Source organism: Prionailurus bengalensis, chromosome E4 (genome assembly GCF_016509475.1).
Source record: "Prionailurus bengalensis isolate Pbe53 chromosome E4, Fcat_Pben_1.1_paternal_pri, whole genome shotgun sequence".
In the NCBI taxonomy this organism is placed as follows: Eukaryota; Metazoa; Chordata; class Mammalia; order Carnivora; family Felidae; genus Prionailurus; species Prionailurus bengalensis.
Genome location: NC_057360.1, coordinates 64,109,189 through 64,127,933, shown reverse-complemented (window position 1 = coordinate 64,127,933; position 18,745 = coordinate 64,109,189). Strand labels below are relative to the sequence as shown.

The 18,745-nt window shown below is 45.2% G+C and overlaps 1 pseudogene; it reads left to right on the top strand.

Moving 5' to 3' along the window:
* The first annotated feature begins 6,604 nt into the window (after positions 1–6,604).
* LOC122475936 lies at positions 6,605–7,459 on the top strand (annotated as a pseudogene).
* Positions 7,460–18,745: the final 11,286 nt, after the last annotated feature.

The following is an 18,745-nucleotide window of genomic DNA, read 5'->3' as shown; positions in this document are numbered from 1 at the left end:
ACAAACATGATTAATCAAGAGGCGGTGAATTGATAGTTACTATCATCTATTTAAGAGGAAGGGTGCTAATGAAATATTCTAGACATTTCTGTAAAAAATGTTTATAACAAAAAAGTTACTTGACGATGTAAACTTCAGTTATCTGGAAAAAAAATGCGTGGATGCAAATCACTTTGTTCCTTAAGTTAAGATTTACTATCTCATTTTTAGTTAATAAAAACCCATCTGTAACCACTCTCCTCATTTGTCAGAGTTGTGTGTTTGAATATTAACAAGTTAATTATGCCTCTGGCTACATTACGCCTCTGACTACTCTTTTTCACTGAATGTTCTGCTTTCATCTAATGCTCAACTTGTCTACAACCAAACTCATAGATTCTCCTGTGAAATGGCAGAAAATATATACATATATGTGTCTCTTCCCTCAGTTCCTGACACAGAGTTCCTAAATCCGTGTGGTTTCCTAAGTGTGGAGAGCACTGGGAACATCTTTTGTTGTCATATTTGGTCTTTGATCCCAGTTCTTGACAGAGGGCTCCTGAGTCCTGGAATTTCCTGGGTGATAGGGTTGGTTTTTGGTCCTAATTACTCTGGGTGGGCTTCTGGATAGCTTCAGGATGGGGGTTGGTCACCAGAAAGACCAAGCCTTGATTAGAAACTTGGAATTTTCAGCCCCACCACCAACCTCCAAGAGTGGGGCAGGGGCTGGAGAGTGAATTAATGACCTAACATTCCTATGTAGTGAAGTTTCCATAAAAACCTCCCAAGTATGGGGTTTGGAGAGCTTTCGTGCCGCTGAACACATGGAGTGCTGGGAAGACAGCACACAAGGCGAGGGCATGGAACCTTCACGTCTTTTCCGCCACATCTCCTTGCCTTCATGTATCTCCCCTGTCTGGAAGTCCATCTGTATTCCTATAATAAGTAATATATTTTTATAATAACCCAGCAAATGTAACTAAGTTTCTTTGAGTTCTGTGAGCCATTTTAGCAAATTATGAAACTCAGTGAGGGCGGCGTGGGCACCTCAACTGATAGTCAATTGGTCAGAAGTACGGGTGACAAGCTGGGGCTTTCAATTGGTATCTGGAGCTGGGGTGGGGACAGTTCTGTGGGACTGAGCCCTTACCCTGTGGGATGTGACACGAACTTCGGGTCGTGCCAGGACTGAATCGCATTGTGGGGATCCCAGCTGGTGTCCCAGAATTGCTTGGTGTGTGGAAAGCGCCCCTACGAAGCTCGTGTCAAGGGTGTGGCCAATGTGGTAGTGGAGGGAGTAAAGGAGAAACACCGTTAGTCTCTCAAGCTGACTTCTCCAACCTACCAAGTTTCTACCTCAATGTCACAATCACCAAGCATGAGATGAGGCCTTGGATTCCTCTCTGAAGAACCCTTATTTCCCATGTGTCATCAGTTTTAAAGTTCTGCCCAGTGTTTCCTTGGTAAGGCTCTGTGCCCCCATTTTTACCCCCCTGGTTAGCCCTGGTCCTCTGACACCTAAGTTATTCCTTAGCTCTCTCACCGTAACGATTTCTGGCGTCCCGACCCTTTCTCCAGACTATCCCATACACTGACTGTCGTCACCTGAGGCTTTTGAAACCCACTGCTTTCTGCTACGTACTGATGGAAAGCGTGGGATTTGCTTTCGTCTCGGATTTTAGGCCTAACGCTACCTCTCTCTTTTGTGGGACCTTGAGCAGGAAATTTAGTCCCTAAGCTTCCGTTTCTTCATCCGTAAAGGGGAAACAACAATAGTGCCTAAACCACCGAGCTGTTGTAAGGATTAAGTGAGACAATTTGTGTATAATAGGAGTCCGATGCCTGGCACGTAAATGGTTTCTCTCCCACCTGACGGCTCCTTGTCAGACTCCTTTATTATGTCTTCTTCTTCCAGAGGCAACAGTCCGCTTTGCGTCTCCTCTGTTCAATCTATACTAACTCTCCACGGGACCACATTTTGTCTCGTGCCTTAAAGTATTACCCACGTGTTGGTGATTTCCAGGTATAAGTTGCCTATACCCACTGGTATGTTTAGGTCACTGACTTCTTCAGGTCCAAGTTTGGGATATATGAAACGAAAATTAAAACCCAGGAAACTCACCTCTGAGTTGTTCCTTGGGTCCTGGGTTCCCTAGCCTGTCTGCCTTCTCTCCACCTTCAGCATCTTAGGTTTGTTTTATATATGACGTCTCAGGTTTTACGTTGTACTCGGTGGGAAGAATAAAAAAGTAGGCCAACTTCATCTTGGTGGACATGTCTATTGAATTTTTATTTTTTAAAAATGTTTGCCATTAAAAAAATTAAAAAAAATAAATAAAATATATTCAAATCAGGAAAAAAATGCTCTTTTTTTTTTTTAATTTTGAGAGAGAGAGAGAGAGAGAGAGAGAGAGAGAGAAAGAGCATGCCTGAGTAGGGGAGGGAGAGAGAGAGGGAGAAAAGAATCCAAAGCAGACTCCACACGGTCAGAACAGAGCTTGACAGGGGCCTGGATCCCGTGAACTGAGAGATCATGACCTGAGCTGATATCAAGACTCGGATGCTCAGGGGCGCCTGGGTGTCTCAGTCAGTTAAATGTCTGACTTCAGCTCAGGTCATGATCTTGCAGCCCATGAGTTCGAGCCCCACGTCGGGCTCTGTGCTGACAGCTCAGAGCCTGGAGCCTGCTTCGGATTCTGTGTCTCCCTCTCTCTCTGCCCCTCCCCACTCAGTCTCTCTCTGTCTCTCAAAAAATGAATAAACGTTTAAAAGAAATTAAAAAAAAAAGTCACTTTCAACCAACTGAGCCACCCAGGAGCACCTGAGGGTTTTTTTTAAATTTTTTTAAGTTTACTCATTTTTGAGAGAGAGAGAGACAGAGCATGAGCGGGGGAGGAGCAGAGAGAGAGGGAGACACAGAATCCAAAGCAGGTTCCAGGCTCCGAGCTGTCAGCACAGAGCCTGATGCAGGGCTCAAACTCATGAACCATGAGATCATGACCTGAGCCAAAGTCAGATGCTTAACCAACTGAGCCACCCAGGCGTTCCATGGCTAGTTTTTTTTTTTAAATAAAATTTTAAATTGTAATAAAAATACATAATATAAAATGTACCCTCTTAACCCTTTTAAAGTATACACCTCAGTGGTGTTCACTATATTCACATTGTTGTATAACAGATCTCTAGACCTATTTCATCTTGCAAAATTGAAACTATACTCATTGACAAACAACTTCCCATTTTTCCTTTGATGGGAAATTCAAAGCACACAAGGGAGCAATTCATTACGAGTAAAATTCAGCATACTTAAAACGGGAAAATTTGAACCCTCAAGCACTTAAAATAATAGGTTGACATCCTATAACAGATCGTAAAATATTTATACGTCAATCATTAAAAACAAAAAGTAAAACAAAAGGCAAGATTTCATAAAATTTAATTTCCAGACACGAGGCATACGATCACCGAAATGAAAAACTCAGTGGATACGCAGCCTTAACAAGGTAGGAAATTCTGTCATAAGCTACAACGGGGTTGAGCCCAGGGGGAACCTGTTACATAAGAATATGTAATGAACACAGGTACCGTAAATATTTTACTAGTTTAAGGCCTTAAGATATAAATCTATCCTTGATAATCTTGATTCTTGATCTACGACCTTAATGTCGTCGACTCAGATCTTTTTTTTTGTTTTGTTTTTCCGACTCAGATCTTCATTTCTATCACTATCTTCTACTACTTTCTACTACGCACACCTTGCCAATTATCATCTAGGACTGTTCTACCTGTCTGAAATACTGAACGTCTGTATCTTACTGTGTGACCACAAGTTTTTATCGTTCCAACTCTTGTGTCATTTCTCCATACAAATTAGAAGCCTGGTCAATCGCTCTAGTCCAATAACCCACTCATTTTTTTCCCCCCAGTTTATTCGTCTCCTTCCCGGCCTCACTTTGTTTTCCCGCCATAGTTGGCCCATTGCTTCTTAGTATGCTGAACACCTGTATCTTTTGGGAACCCTTCTTCCATTTCACATGGTACTGGTGGGGCTGGTGGTCATGTAGCCTAACCACCTCCACCATATAGACGTGGGCCCCTGACCCAGGCCGTCCAAGCAATGCTTGTTGGGGATTGATACGGACACTGTCAGAGAAAGGGTCGGGGTCAGCTTATGGGGTCATGAGCTCTAAGGAATGTGTAAAAACAGAGCTGCTGGAAGTTGTGCATACTTGGAGAGATTTGGGAACGAATCGAGTCAAACAGAGGCAAGCAGAGCTGAGAGATGAAGGGAGATAATTTTTCTCAGGATATTATTTGAGCTATGGATCCTCCTGGACCTGAAGCCAATTCTATCTCTTGCCTGTTGCAGCCATAGGACTCATTAAATCCTCTCCCACTTCTTTCCCCTTATATTATTTTATAATATCCCTCCCTACCCCCACCCCCATCCCGAGTTTGGCTTCATTTTGCAGTACGGAAATCATTTGGAGCCATCTTGAGACAGACGTCATTGACGTAGCGGCTCTCTCCGGTCAATACTGAATTGCAGCTTGGTCTGTTTTGTATCCCACGCCTGGGATACAAAAGAAGCTTCCACATTTACCTAATGTTTTTTTACAACCAAAAGCATCGTGACTAACACACTTACCTAGCCTGGTACTTACCTAGCCTGGTACTTACCTAACCTTCAGTTACGAACCCGTTGGGTTGCAAACGACCAGAAAACATACCACCCATGTCCTACATAAATAAGGGTTTATTTGTTCCGCATAGGCAACGGAGCTAACAGCAGCCCTGAACGCCATCGGGAACCCATGTTCCTTCCCCCTCTCTGCCCTGACGTCCTTACTATGCTGGATTTATGCGCCTTCTTGTGGCCTCAAGGTCACCAAATGGCTGCTGCCTCTCTAGGCCTCATGACTGTGCTGGTGACACTAGAAAGGAAAACAGAAGGGCATCGTGTGTAGACTTCTGCCATGTCTCATCGACGCATGGCTTCCCCTAGCTGTAGGGGAGCTGGGGCATTAAGTGTTTGGCATTTATTGTCTCTTTATTAGAGGCAGATGGGTTGGAAATACACAACTCAGCTGGCTGTTTCCGGGATCTTAGCACTACACCTGACCTCTTTCCCTGCCCCGGAAGCCACCAACCACCTGCTGGTTCTACAAGCCATTCTGTACTTGAGTGCTGAGGGTTAATGGATAAAAATGACACGGTTGGAGAGCATGGATCCTCTACGAGTTAATGGCAGTCAGTTTCATGTAGGCATTCGGAGCTGCTTGATCTTTCTTTTCCTCCTGGTTTCATTAGCTTCCTCTCCTATTCCCTTTATTATCGTGGATCTTTGACCCAAAATACCTTCTTTACGCCCCGTTCTCACCTTCCCCTCCCTGACAACAGACTGCAGTCTCTTGCATGCTGAGAAAAGAGAGGCTGTAAAAATAATAGAAGAAGTTTCTCAACTTCCTATAAGCAATCCTTTCCTCCTTTCTTTGTTCCTTTCAGCTTTAAGACCAGAATCTACAGTTGTGGTTTTAACCTTGCTCACATCCATTTGTGCCGCTTGATGTTGATTTCATGCGTCATCATATCTTAACACAGCATCATTTAGTAGTATTTGTTGGATGCTATCGAATCTTCTTTGCAGGACTGGGCTGGATCGATGATCCTCTACCGCATCTTTCACTTCTCCCTCTACTACCTCCTTTTAGCCTATAAACAAATTCAAGCTCCCCACCCCCCACCTACCAACACAGAAATCCCAGAAGAACAAAAATCTTCCTTCTCATGTCCCCGCATCTACGCCCTAGCTACCGTCTGATTTCTCTCTTTCTCTACTGAGTCGAGCTTCTTGAAATAGTAGCCACCAATCTCAGTCTCTATTTCCACGTTTTCCAAACATTTCTCAACTACCTTCTCACTCGTTTCACCCATCGTGTCAAGGAAACTGCCCCTGCTAAGGTCCCTGATGATGTCTTACTCACCACACTCATTCTAGGGAGTGGAAATAGCCAAGTGTAAAGGCCCCACGTAGGAGCGTTTGGTATGTTTTCAGAATGGCCGGGACGCCAGTGTGGCTGGAGCTGAGAGTGAGGGGAAAGATGAGCAGGAGTTGAGGTCAGAGAAGTAATGGAGAGGAGGAGGGTCAAGTCACGTCAAGCCTTTTAGACCATCTTAATGGCCCCAACTTCTGTGAGTAAACTGGAAAACTGTTGGAGGGGTTTGAGCAGAGGAGTGATACGTTCTGTCTGAAATTTTAAAAGGATCACTCTGGGGGCCCCTGGGTGGCTCAGTCAGTTAAGCCTCCAACTTCGGTTCAGGTCACGATCTCAGGGTTTGTCGGTTTGATCCCCGTGTCAGGCTCTGTGCTGACAGCTCAGCGCCTGGAACCTGCTTCAGATTCTGTCTCTGTCTCTGTCCAAAATAAATGAAATGGGTTCAAAAACAAGATAAAAAGGATCCCCCTGTGTCGAGAATAGATTGAAAAGAGCAAGAAAGGAAGCAGGGCCTGCCTAGTTAGGAAGCTGTTGCAATAATTCAGATGATAGATGATGGTGACCTAGATCAGGGAGGTGGCAGTGAAGTACCTGTTATGGATCTATTTTGAAGGAAGAACCGATAACCCATGATAAGAGGTGGGATGTGGGGTCTGAGAAATAAGGACGCAGAGATTTTTGTCCTGAGGAACCGAAGGACGGAGCTGCAGTTTCCCAAGCTGGGGAGTACCGTGGGAAAAGTAGGTTGGGGGGAGAGATTAAGAGAGAGGGTTTGGCGCACTTCTCTCCAACCCGGGCCTGGCTCCTGCAAAGAAGGGTGGCAAGAAGAAGAAGGGCCGTTCTGCCATCCACGAGGTAGTGACCCGAGAACACACCATCAGGATTCACAAGCGCATCCATGGAGTGGGTTTCAAGAAGCGTGCCCCTCGGGCACTCGAGGAGATCTGGAAATTTGCTATGAAGGAGATGGGAACTCCAAATGTGCACCTCGACCCCAGGCTCAACAACGCTGTCTGGGCCCTTGGGGTGCCTGGGTGGCTCAGTGGGCTGAGCATCTGACTTCGGCTCAGGTCACGATCTCATGGTTCGTGGGTTCGAGCCCCACATCAGGCTCCGTGCTGATGGCTCAGAGCCTGGATCCTGCTTCAGATTCTGTGTCTCCTTCTTTCTCTGCCTTTTCACGCTCTGTCTCTCTCTCTCTCTCCAAAATAAATAAACATCAAAAAAAAAAAAAAAACCTGTCTGGGCCAAAGGAATAAGAAATGTTCCATACCATATCCGTGTGTGATTGTTCAGAAAATGTAATGAGGATGGAGATTCATCAAATAAACTCTATACCTTGGTTATCTACGTACCTGTCACCACTTTCAAAATCTACAGACTGTTAATGTGGACGAGAACTAATTGCTGACTGTCAAACAAAAGTATAAAGCTGCAAAAAAAAAAAAAAAAAACCAAAACAACACAAAGAAAGATAGGTAGGGTTTGTACCAATGAAATATAAGATGGTGATTAGAAGACATTCAGTTGTAGATGAAGTCTTGAGGGAACTGGATAAAGAATGGAGTTTAGCTGTCGAGGGACTGGAGATAGGCATTTGGGAGTCAACATCCTGCGGGTGGATGTAAACTTATGAGGATGGATGAGATCATCATTGGGATGAGATTAAATAGAAAAGATAAGTGTTCTAAGAGCTGAGCCTTGGAGTAATTTAATGTTAATGGGCCGGGAAGATGAGCATGAACCAGTGAGGGAGCTGGGAGAGCGGGAAGGAAGTGGGAAGAAAATCAGGAGAGTGTGGTGTCCCGGGGGATGACTTCAGAAATATGTCAAGAAGGAGAGAGGGATGGACCAAATCGAATGATGCTGATAGGTCATGTACTTTGAGGACGGAATATTTCAATGGGTCAAGAGAGTGGGAGGAGAAAAGTATGAATTTTGCTGTAAATGAAGAGAGAAATAGAACAGTAGCTAGGGAGAGAAGTAGGATCAGAAGAATTTTGTTTTGTTTATTAGTCGGGAGAAATAATGTGTTTGTAATCTGATGGGGATGATCTAGCAGAGAGGGAATTTGTGAGAGCAGATTTAAAAGGGAAGAACTGCATTGCCTCTTGGCCTTTTGGCTGAGGTCAAGTGTAAACGGGAAGAATTACCGGGGCAATGTCCTCGAGCAGGTGAGAGGAGCTAGGTTCTAGTGCATAAGTAGAGAAGCTGTCCCTTACTTGACACAGTTCAATTCGTCCAGAGTAACAGGAGAATGGAGAAAGATGCAGAGAGGAAGAGAAGACAGAGCAGGACACAAAGGAAGGGGGGGTGGATAGATGTTACAATGGAAGCATGAGGAAATACTTTTCAGATGGCATCTGTCTTTTCAGTGAGGAAACTGAGAGTGAGGACAGTGGAAGAAGTATTGAAAGGCAATGCCCTCTACAGCTTGTCTGCTCTCACCTCCTGATCGTTCAGGAGAGTAAGAGAATGAACGAGAGAAATAAAGTTATAATTGCCTGGCAGCATTGGAGTTAAGGATCATACATTTAAGTGAGACTGGTCATAGCATGGTTGCATGCTTTTTTTCCAGCTAGTGGTGCCAATTCAGGTACAAATGAGCCCCAGTTGGAATTAAGCAGTATTGATTTTTTAAATTGGCTTTTGGCCGGGCAGTACAATTCAAAATGGAACAAGGGAGGTGAGGGCGTATCGGAGGGAGTGGTGGTAATGAGTCACCATGGACATTAAACTGGGTAAGGAGAAGAGTGTTGCCACAAGGGTCAGGAGAGATAGCGAGAGGTAGTTGGATCAATGGACTATTGGTTGGGGCACGGAGGTGAAGGGATTGTCGGAGTTGGGGTAAAAGCGGAGGGAAATGGAAAGATAGAAGATGGCGATTAGAGAGAGTGGGATGCTTAAAACTAAGATTACAGAAAGATTGTAGATTTTGGCATTAGAGCATGACTATAGGAGATGTCTAATCAGCTATGTCTAGAGAAACAAATCAGCCTAAGGGGCAGGAATCGCACACAAGAGGAACCAAGCCAAGGAGCGGTAAAAGGGAGCCAGGAAGACAGAGGAGAAAACCCAGATGGAGGAACCGAAAGGCTAATGGACTGAAAGGAGTGGAAGACAAGCTCATTGGAGGTGAAGAGGTCAGAGACCTGAAGAGTGAGGCTAATGGAAGGACCATGCACATGGATGTAAGTTCAAGGGGAGTAGGGTCGGAGAGCGTACAAGTCAGCCAGGAGCTGAACTCTTCAAGAAGTTGGGGGGCAGTGACCCGAGGATAGCAGGTGACTCTAATAGGAAGGATGACAGCGTTCCAGTCTTACAACATTAGATTCGAAGCTAAAATTACTCATTGTCCGGTCATGCATGATCTCCTGTTTACCCAACTTTTATCTTAAGTTTTCTGCAGAATTTGTCATCGCTTCCACTTTTTTGAACTTCTTTTATCTTGAACTGTTGTGACTCTGAGATCTCTTGGTTCTGCCGTCTCTCTCTGTCAATTCCTTCTGCTGTCATCTCTTGGATTTTCCGTCTCAGTTACCCAGGGGTCCCAATGTGTCCTCCTCTGTTCTCTTTGTACATACATTTCCTGGGTGGCCCCCCACCCCCCCAATCCCATGGCTTTGGCCGCCACCCAAAGGCTTCTGGATCTGTAGCTCCAGCCCTGACTGTGCTCTCTTGTTCTAGTCCTTGATTTCTGACTGTTCACTGAAGAGACTTCGGATGTCCTTCGGACAGCTTAAATTCATCCAAGACTAAATTAATCATCTTCTCCAAACTTCCTTCTCTTTGTTTTTGAATTTCAATCAATCACTGATGTATTTGACTCATCACGGTCATGTTTCTCTTCCTCGTCTCCCATATATAGGCAAGTCGCCAATTCCGTGAATTCTATTTCTGAACTCTGAGTTCTAAATCTGATTTGTCAACCCTGATTGAGTCTGGCCCTTTGCCTCCTTCAAACCTATATCTGTGCAATGAAAAGTTGGTGAAGAAAAACAGAAAGGCACTTCCCAGCTTCATGGAAGTCTAGAACATCTAGTTGGTTAGAGGTTCCCTTTCTATAGCACAGGTAGGAAAATCAGAGAAAAGCTCCTTGTAATGAATAGTGAGAAAGGGCTGGCCACGCCAGGACCTGGGGATAAAGACGTGCATGGAGAGAGTAGCAGGTGTAAAGGCCCTGAGGTGGTAGAGCCTGGTGGGCTCAACGATACCGCCAGTACCTCTGAAGGACTCGTTTATAGCACTTACCTTGGAGGTAATCGTGTATTTGTGTTTATCTACCTGGATCTACTATACATTTGTTTAGCGCCTGTTATCCCCGCGATTCCCGAGGACCGAGGCCCCGTCTTGTTAAAGGTTAGCACCTAGTACCTGGCCCACAGGGAAGAGGGAAGTTTACTGAATGAATAAATAACTAGGTAACAACTGCTTAGTAAATATGATCATCTATAGGATTAGCTGTTGAAGAGGTGCATTTTGTTTTCGGAATGTAAACCCTGAATGTAATACTGACTACACCTTTGCAAACTAGCATATTCTGCCCTCTGTCAGAAGCAGACTCCTTTCCTGCACGCTTCTTCTCTCAACAATCTCTGTTGTGAGAGCTTCAACATTTAAGGTACCTTCCCCTTTGTTTTAGATCGCCATGAACTCATCCTATGATTGGGATTGTTATCAGATCCCGAGAGGGGCTTTGATAGGGATTTTCTCCTTTCTTGGAGTTACCAGGAATATTTATGATATATAGTCTATGGAAATAAAGGGCGGGAGAGAAGCAGAATTTAAGGTGATTATTGGACATCCAGGAAGTATCCTGTCAGCAGGATCTAGGGAAACAAATTTATTTATGAGACAAGAATTGTAAGGGAAGCCAAGCCAAGGAGAGGTGAGAAGGAGCCAGAAAGACAGAGGAGAGGGCTAGCATGGCAAGATATACTGAGAGCCAAAGAGAGAAACTTTAGGGGTGGAGGGGACTCTGTAATGTCAAATGCCACAGGGGGCACCAGCATGTACCTGGACATTGGTGCTTTTAAGAGGGAAACTTCAGAAGAGTGTTGGACCAAGTAGGAGGAAGTGAAAGCTTTGGGCATAGTCACTTATGGTATGGTCTGGTGGTCAGAGGTCAGTAACAATGTCCCCCTCCTTCTTCCCCACAGGAAGTGTCTTTAGGTAATCTCTGGGAAGAGGGGGATCAGGGGTTCAGACTTCCTCTCTCTCTCTCTAGTTGAGAAGTCACTTCTCAGCTCATTCTCATCACTGTGAAATTTAAAATTTTTTGAAGTATTTATTTATTTTGAAGGAGAGAGAGACAGAGTGTGAGCAGGGGAGGGGCAGAGAGAGAGGGAGACACAGAATCCGAAGCAGGCTCCAGGCTCTGAGCTGTCAGCACAGAGCCCGACGCGGGGCTCGAACCCGTGAGCTATGAGTTCAGGACCTGAGCCTAAGTTGGACGCTTAACTGACAGAGCCACCCAGGTGCCCCTCATCACTGTGAAGTTTAGAATGAGATGTCTGCCTTGAGACTCTGGAGCAAAGTTGCCTTCTCTCTGTTCTGCGTCCATCTGTGACGATCTTCCTCCTATCGACAGATACACTAGACCCTGGTGGACGTTCAGTGGTTCTTTACTAAGAGCTTTAGAAAAACGTTTAGAAAAGCCGCACAGGGTCCAACTGTTGGTTTGGGGGGGGATGGGAGTGGGCAAGGGAGATCAGGCATTATGACTTTGCCTGACTTGCTGATTTGCTTCTTTGACCAATATGGAATGGGGCAAAGCTTCATGGCTTAGGCCGGTGTTTGACAGCTTAGATGTTTCTAGATATCAGGCAGATCAAATAAACGACTGAGGTAGGCAGGCCAGGCCAAGGATGAAGTGTAGAGTGTGGGCCCCGTTTAGAACAGGACAAATGTCCCTCAGCACCAGACATTGTTGCCCTGTAGGCATGTGGTCCCAATGTAGTCAGGTATCTGGAAAACATTTTTAAGGAAGAGTGAGAAATGAGGATCTCCAGGTAAATTGCCTCAATTTCTCATGTTACTAATTTTAAAATTAAGGTGGAGGGGAGTGGGAGATACAGGCCTCCAGCTGTGGAATGACTACGTCATGGGGATGAAGGGGGTGGCATAGAGCATATGGTCAATTGTGCTGTAATGGTGCTCTACGGCGACAAATGGTGGCTACCCTTGTGGTGAGCACAGCACGGCAATAACAACGACAACAAAATTAGAGCATTGTGGGGCCAAATATCTGTGGATAGGATCCTGGTCTCCAGCAGCCAGTTTGTGATTTCTGGTGTAGGACTTAAGAAAATATGCCGAGGTCTACTTTCCTCCTTCCTTGCTCCATTACCGACTCCTCCCCAGCCCCCAACACCCCCGTCATGGTTCCCATGCTCCTTTCCTCAACCCTTCACCGACTGAGATTGTTTTCTCCTCCTGTATGTTGTGCTGGCTCTGAGGGACAGAGCAAGTGGGCAGTGGTCTATGGACCTCTAGCTCAGTCTCTCAAGTCCGCAAGCATGCCTTTGGCGTTCTCTTAGAATACCTGAAGATCAACACGTTACCTCCCCAGGAGGATCACTCTCCTCTCAAAGACAGCCCCATGTAGTCTCCATGCACAGGAAAATGTTTCTGCTATTAAGTAGACTGGAGTCACCCAGAGAGTTAAAAAACAAACAAACAAACAAACAAACAAACAAACAAACTGCTTACCTGCATCCCAGTCTAGAATAATTAGATCAGTATCTCTGGATGTTCCTGCACTGGTGGTTTTCAAAGCTCCTCGTGAGGTTCTAGTGAGCAGTCAAGGGTTAAGAAGCACCAGATGGGTGAATACTGAAAATATTCACCTAAGCACCTAACCACTGGATAGGTGAATACTGAAGGTTGGGGGAGTTTGGATTCGCTGGGGGAGTAAAAGCGTCACTGAGTAGAGCCAAGGTCCAAAGAGGAATTGTGTGGATTTGTGATGTGCTGCATGGTTCATGGGCTTTCTCCTCTGGACTTTGCGGGTTGCACTGGGGAATCAAGATGGAGGACAGGCAATCCTTTGGATTGGATGCTGGCCCAGCAATATGGAAAGCTAAGGAAGAGAGCACATAGAGTGTTGATAATGACTTTATTGATCTGTGGACAGGGAATGAAGGATATTCAGATAGGGACCAAGGGTCTTGGTGACTCACAATGAGTGAAGCGGGGAGGAAACACCAGTGAGTGTAGGGGAAATATAAGGACAAGGAAGAGTGGTGATTTCAAATTTCAGATGTCAGAGGCAGATCAGGGCATTGTGACGAGAGACATTGGGGTTTGTCATCCGGGCATGACTTGACTGGAGAGCTGTCCCTCTGTATACAAGGAACCCCCTCTGGTGTTTCCAGCATTCACCTAAATTCATTGTATTCTAACAATTTTTTTGAAGTTTATTTATTTATTTTGAGAAAGAATGCAAGCTGGGGAGGGGTAGAAAGAGACAGAGAATCTAAAGCGGGCTCCACACTGCCAGCATGGAACCGATGTGGGGCTCGAACCCACGAACAGTGAGATCATGATCTGAGCTGAAATCAAGAGGCTTACAGTTAACTGACTGATTTACCCAATATCAGAATTGCCCTGTATTCTAACAATCTTACTGTCATTCATTCTGTACCCCGGTCCTTCCTCTAGTCTTTTTTTTTTTTTAATGTTTATTTATTTATTTTGAGAGAGAGAGAGAGGGAGAGAGAGAATGAATAAGTGAGGGACAGGCAGAGAGAGAGGGAGAGAGAATCCCAAGCAGGCTTCACATTGCCAACACAGAGCCTGATGCGGGACTCGAACCCATGAACCGTGAGATCATGACCTGAGCTGAAATCAAGAGTCAGACACTCAACTGACTGAGTCACCCAGGTGCCCCTCCTTCCTCTAGCCTTTAAATTCCCTCCTCCACCTCCAGCCACCAAATTACTTCTGATCTATTGTTTGCTTGTTTATTCAACAACTATTTAGTGAATGTCTACTTCGATAGATTTGGGACCACGTGAGGTTCCTGGGACACAGTCACTATTCTCTTGGAACTTTGAACGCAATGAGATATATTAGATGCATCAAACACAAAATTACGTAAATGCTCATAAAATTTGAATTTGTACCAATGGTTGGAGAAACACACGGGGCTCTGAGACCACATCACGGGAATAGCGACGGAGAATATGTCAGAGAAGGCTTCTCTGGAGACATGATGTAGAAGCGGAGTCCCGAAGGATGCCTAGGAGCTGGCTTGTGTGTGTGCGTGCGCATGCGTGCGTTCGCAGACTAGTAGAGGGAACTGAATGTGCAAAGGCACAGAGGCAAGAAAGAGGGTTGGCGTTAGTCCAGGAGCGGATGAAAACAAGTGTGGCTGAGATGCTGCGAAAGGGTGGAGAGGCTCTCGCAGGTCACGCCAAAGGTGTGGGACCGCCGGTGGGTGTGACTGGGGGGGGCTGCTCAAAAGGGGGGAGTGTTTCTCTTCCCTTCCATTATCTTCCCGGGACAGCCAATCACAGACTTCTTCCCTCAGCGAAAGCAGTTGAACTGCGGTGCCCTTTTCTTTTCTTCATTCTACAATGAAAACATTGAGGAACAAGCTTACTTTCTGGCCAAAGAAAGATGTCTGTTTTCCTTTTGTAGGAATCATGCAGGCATTGCCTGGTTCCCCCACCCCGCTGCAAAATGCGTTTTCTATCCCTTGGGAATGGGGCATCCAGGTCTTAATGTGTTTACCTTCATAACAATGGATTACTTACAGTTGGCTAATTCTTTTTGTTTCCCCCCAGAAAGGGAAAAAAAAATGATTAATTATATGGTGAGCGTTGGGTGGTCTCCGGGCCTGTAGAGGAGACCTGACCGTGTCCCATAACAATGGTGCCATTGACTGATATGGGAAAGAGTGGTGGCAGAAAAGACTTGGAGAAGGAAATCTGATGCTTTTCTCTTTCTTTGCTTTTTGGCATCCTGAACTTGACACGTGTGGTGGACATCTAAGGGGAGGTGCCAAGTAGGCAGTTAGTGACACAAGCCCGCAGGCCAGGGCTAGAGATAGAAATCTGGGAACCGCTGGCATATAAATAGTATTAGGACAATGGGCTTGGTTGACATTGTACAAGACCGTGTCGACGGAAGAGTTGAAAGGGGCCCAGGTCTGAGCCTCAGCTCCGGTGTTTACTGGTCCCACAGAGGAGAAGGAGGTTCAGAAGGAAACTGAGAAGCAGCTGGCAAAGAAGGAGGAAAACTAGGTGGAACGTGGTGTCACAGAAGCCAAGAGAAGAGAGGGTGGCACCGATAATAAATATGAGGATGTTTAAAAGGTTTAAGGAAACATAAGACTCAAGAAGTCTATATTTTATTACCTGGTCTATAGTGAAATGTAAGCTTAATTTTTCTCAAAATGTTTTTAAATTTTTGCTTTTGAGAGAGAGGAGACAGTGCAAGTAGGGGAGGGGCAGAGAGAGAGGGAGACACAGAATCCCAAGCGGGCTCCAGGCTCCGAGCTGTCAGCACCGAGCCCGACGTGGGGCTCGAACCCACGAACTGTGAGATCATGACCTGCGCTGAAGTCAGACGCTTAACCAACCGAGCCACCCGGGTGCCCCAGCTTAATTTTTCTTATAAGCTCTTTTCTCACTCACCTGTCAGATATTCGTGGACACATTTCTAATTCTTGTTTTGGTAGGTGACCCTCCTCAGTGCTGTCCCGACTCAAGGTAGATTCTCGTAGATTTTCTGCTCTGGATGGATTAGCATCCCTGCCATGACACGATCTCTAATTTTCTGACGGGGCTTTGGCATCCTAGATGTTGAAAAACATTTCTCTACCTGCCCTGACGTCACAGATTATTCCTGCTTCCCCTCTGAAGGCCCTTAGAAGTCTTACTTTTTTTGATTGATGCCCTTTGGTGCCCAAAGAGATTTCCTCTGAGCTTGAGGCCATCTTGCATGGGCACGGTAGTAACCCTCTTCTCTTTGCTTTCATGTCTCCACAACTCTGTTCCTAGAAGTTCTTCCTTTTCCTGATCAAATTTTTTCTCCAGTCCTGTCCTATTCCACTGTTAATGTAATTGATAGCCACTATGTGAGATTAGTTTAACTTTGATGAATTCTGCTTGGCTCATCTGTTGTTTGCAGCCATCATCTCTGTTATTCCCCCTTTGGACTCCCCCACCCATCCCCACTGAATCTTGAGGTCTTAAAAGCTGGTCTCCATTACATAGTTTCTAGCACATGGGCTCTCTCCAACAGTCCTGGTCTGTTTAAAATTTTGCATATAACTTTAAAATTAATCAACTTTTTAAATGTTTGCTTATTGTTGAGAGAGAGAGAGAGAAAGAGAGAAACAGAGTGAGGGAGCTGAGGGGCAGAGAGAGAGGGAGACACAGAATCTGAAGCAGGCTCCAGGCTCTGAGCTGTCAGCCCAGAGCCCGACGCGGGGCTCGAACTCATGAACCGTGCAATCATGACCTGAGCCAAAGTCGGATGCTCAACCGACTGAGCCACCCAGGTGCCCCCAAATTTTGCATGTAACTTTAAAAATGGATTGAGGGGCGCCTGGGTGGCTCAGTCGGTTAAGCCGCCGACTTCAGCTCAGGCCATGATCTCACGGTCTGTGAGTTCGAGCCCCGCGTCGGGCTCTGGGCTGACAGCTCAGAGCCTGGAGCCTGTTTCAGATTCTGTGTCTCCCTCTCTCTGACCCCCCCCCCCCATTCATGCTCTGTCTCTCTCTGTCTCAAAAATAAATAAACGTTAAAAAAAATTAAAAAAAATAAAAATGGATTGAAAATTTTAGAAGAATTGAATTGGTTTAAAATTACAAAACAATACACTATTCCTGTTGCTACTTAAATAATTCAGAAATGCATAAAGGAAATCATAGGGTACAAAAGCTGGACCATCTCACAGAGGAGACAGGTAAAGCGTTGTCAAAGGTGACAGTGAGGGAGTCCCAGGACAATAGCTCTGTGTCAGGCATAGAAAATAACCAGCTCAGGGTGGAATATGGGGTCAGATGCTCCAACAGGCATGCCTCTAGAAGAACGTAAAGCGGATAAATTATTTAACAGATTTAACTAAGTGGAAAATTATATTGAGAATCACATTGACAGAGATAATGGAGGGCATGGGAATATAGATGTTTAATGAAAACAAAGCAAAGAGGAAAATGAGGAAATTAACTCTAAGAAAAACTAAATATTGTGCAAGAAGGGAAATGCAATCATAGTCGCTTCTTGGCTCAGTAATCAGCAGTATTTTACAGGCATAATGATGAAAGCATCTGAATATGTGTCTAGCCAAAATTGAGATGCCTTCATATTAGGAGGATGGATTAAGGAAAGAATGAATCTAAACAGATAAGATGTCAGTAGATAATGTGGGGCGTGTGTGTGTGTGTGTAGAAAGGACAGTATGGGAGAGGCAGATATAAAGCAAGAGACTGTAGTTAGTTGTCACATGCATGTAAAAAAATTTTTACGTGTAGTTATTTATTTTGAGAGAGAGTGCGTGGGTGAGAGAGCGAGCGCACAAGCAGGGGAGGGGCAGAGAGAAGGAGAGACAAGATCCCAAGCCGACTCTATGCCATCAGCACAGAGTCCGATGTTGGGCTCGAACTCACCGCCTGTGAGATCATGATCTGAGCTGAGGTCAAGAGTCGGATGCTTAACGGACTGCACCACCCAGCCACCCCAGTTGTTATATGCATTTTAAAGCACTATTTGAACTATTTGTAGATAAAACTAATGAAAATTAATCCAAAGCAAAAAAAAAATGTAGCACAACTACATGTTCTGACATTGGAGACTTGTTTAAGAGATACTCTTTCTTTAAAAACTGTTTGTTTATTTTCATTTTTTAAGTAATCTCTACACCCAGTGTGGGGCTCGAACCCACAACCCCAAGATCAAGAGCTGCACGCTAGGAGTGCCTGGGTGGCTCAGTCGGGTAAGCGTCTGACTTTTGATTTTGGCTCAGGTTATGATCTCAGAGTTTGTGAGATCGAGCTCCACCTGGGGCTTTGTCTCTGTCACTGTCAGCGTAGAGCCTGCTTAGGATTCTTTCACTCCTCTCTCTCTCTTTCTCTCTCTCTCTCTAAATAAATAAATAAATACACAAATAAATAAATACAAAGACTTTCATGCTCTAACACCTGAGCCAGCCAGGGACCCCTGAAGAGATATTCTGAAGCAGAAAAATTGTAAAAAACATTTCATTTTGGTAAAAAGCTTATACCTTTGATAGGGAACGATTTGTGGTAGTTATGTTGGGGATTGTATGGAATTTCTGTTTATGGAATGTTTGAATCATTTATAAGGAGCATGTATTTATTATTTTTGTGATCAGAAGGAGACACGTTGAAAAATGGTGTATTCGAGTGACATCAGCTAGATGGTGGATACGAGGGCCTTAGCCCTGGTCCTCCCAGGGGAACCCTGATTTAACAGCCATTCCTGGACAAATACACTTTTACGAGAGCTCCGGGGTCCCGTTGAGAGGTCCTAGCGCCTGAGTGGAGCACAGAATCCGAGAACGGACACATTGCAAAGGGTGAGAACAATTTCACTTTACTCACATCACCCCAAGCTGGCACAGCTCAGTGCTTAGAGAGACTCCCTCAGTCTGGTTCTTCCCACAGGAGACCCCATGAAATGAGCATCCTCCTTCCCCGGTCTTTCGCAATGGGCCCGGGAGGCTTGCTTCTGTCCCCCGGAATGCATAGGGACGTTGCATTTCTGTCTCATTGGGGGGCAGCTAAGAACAAAGCAAGG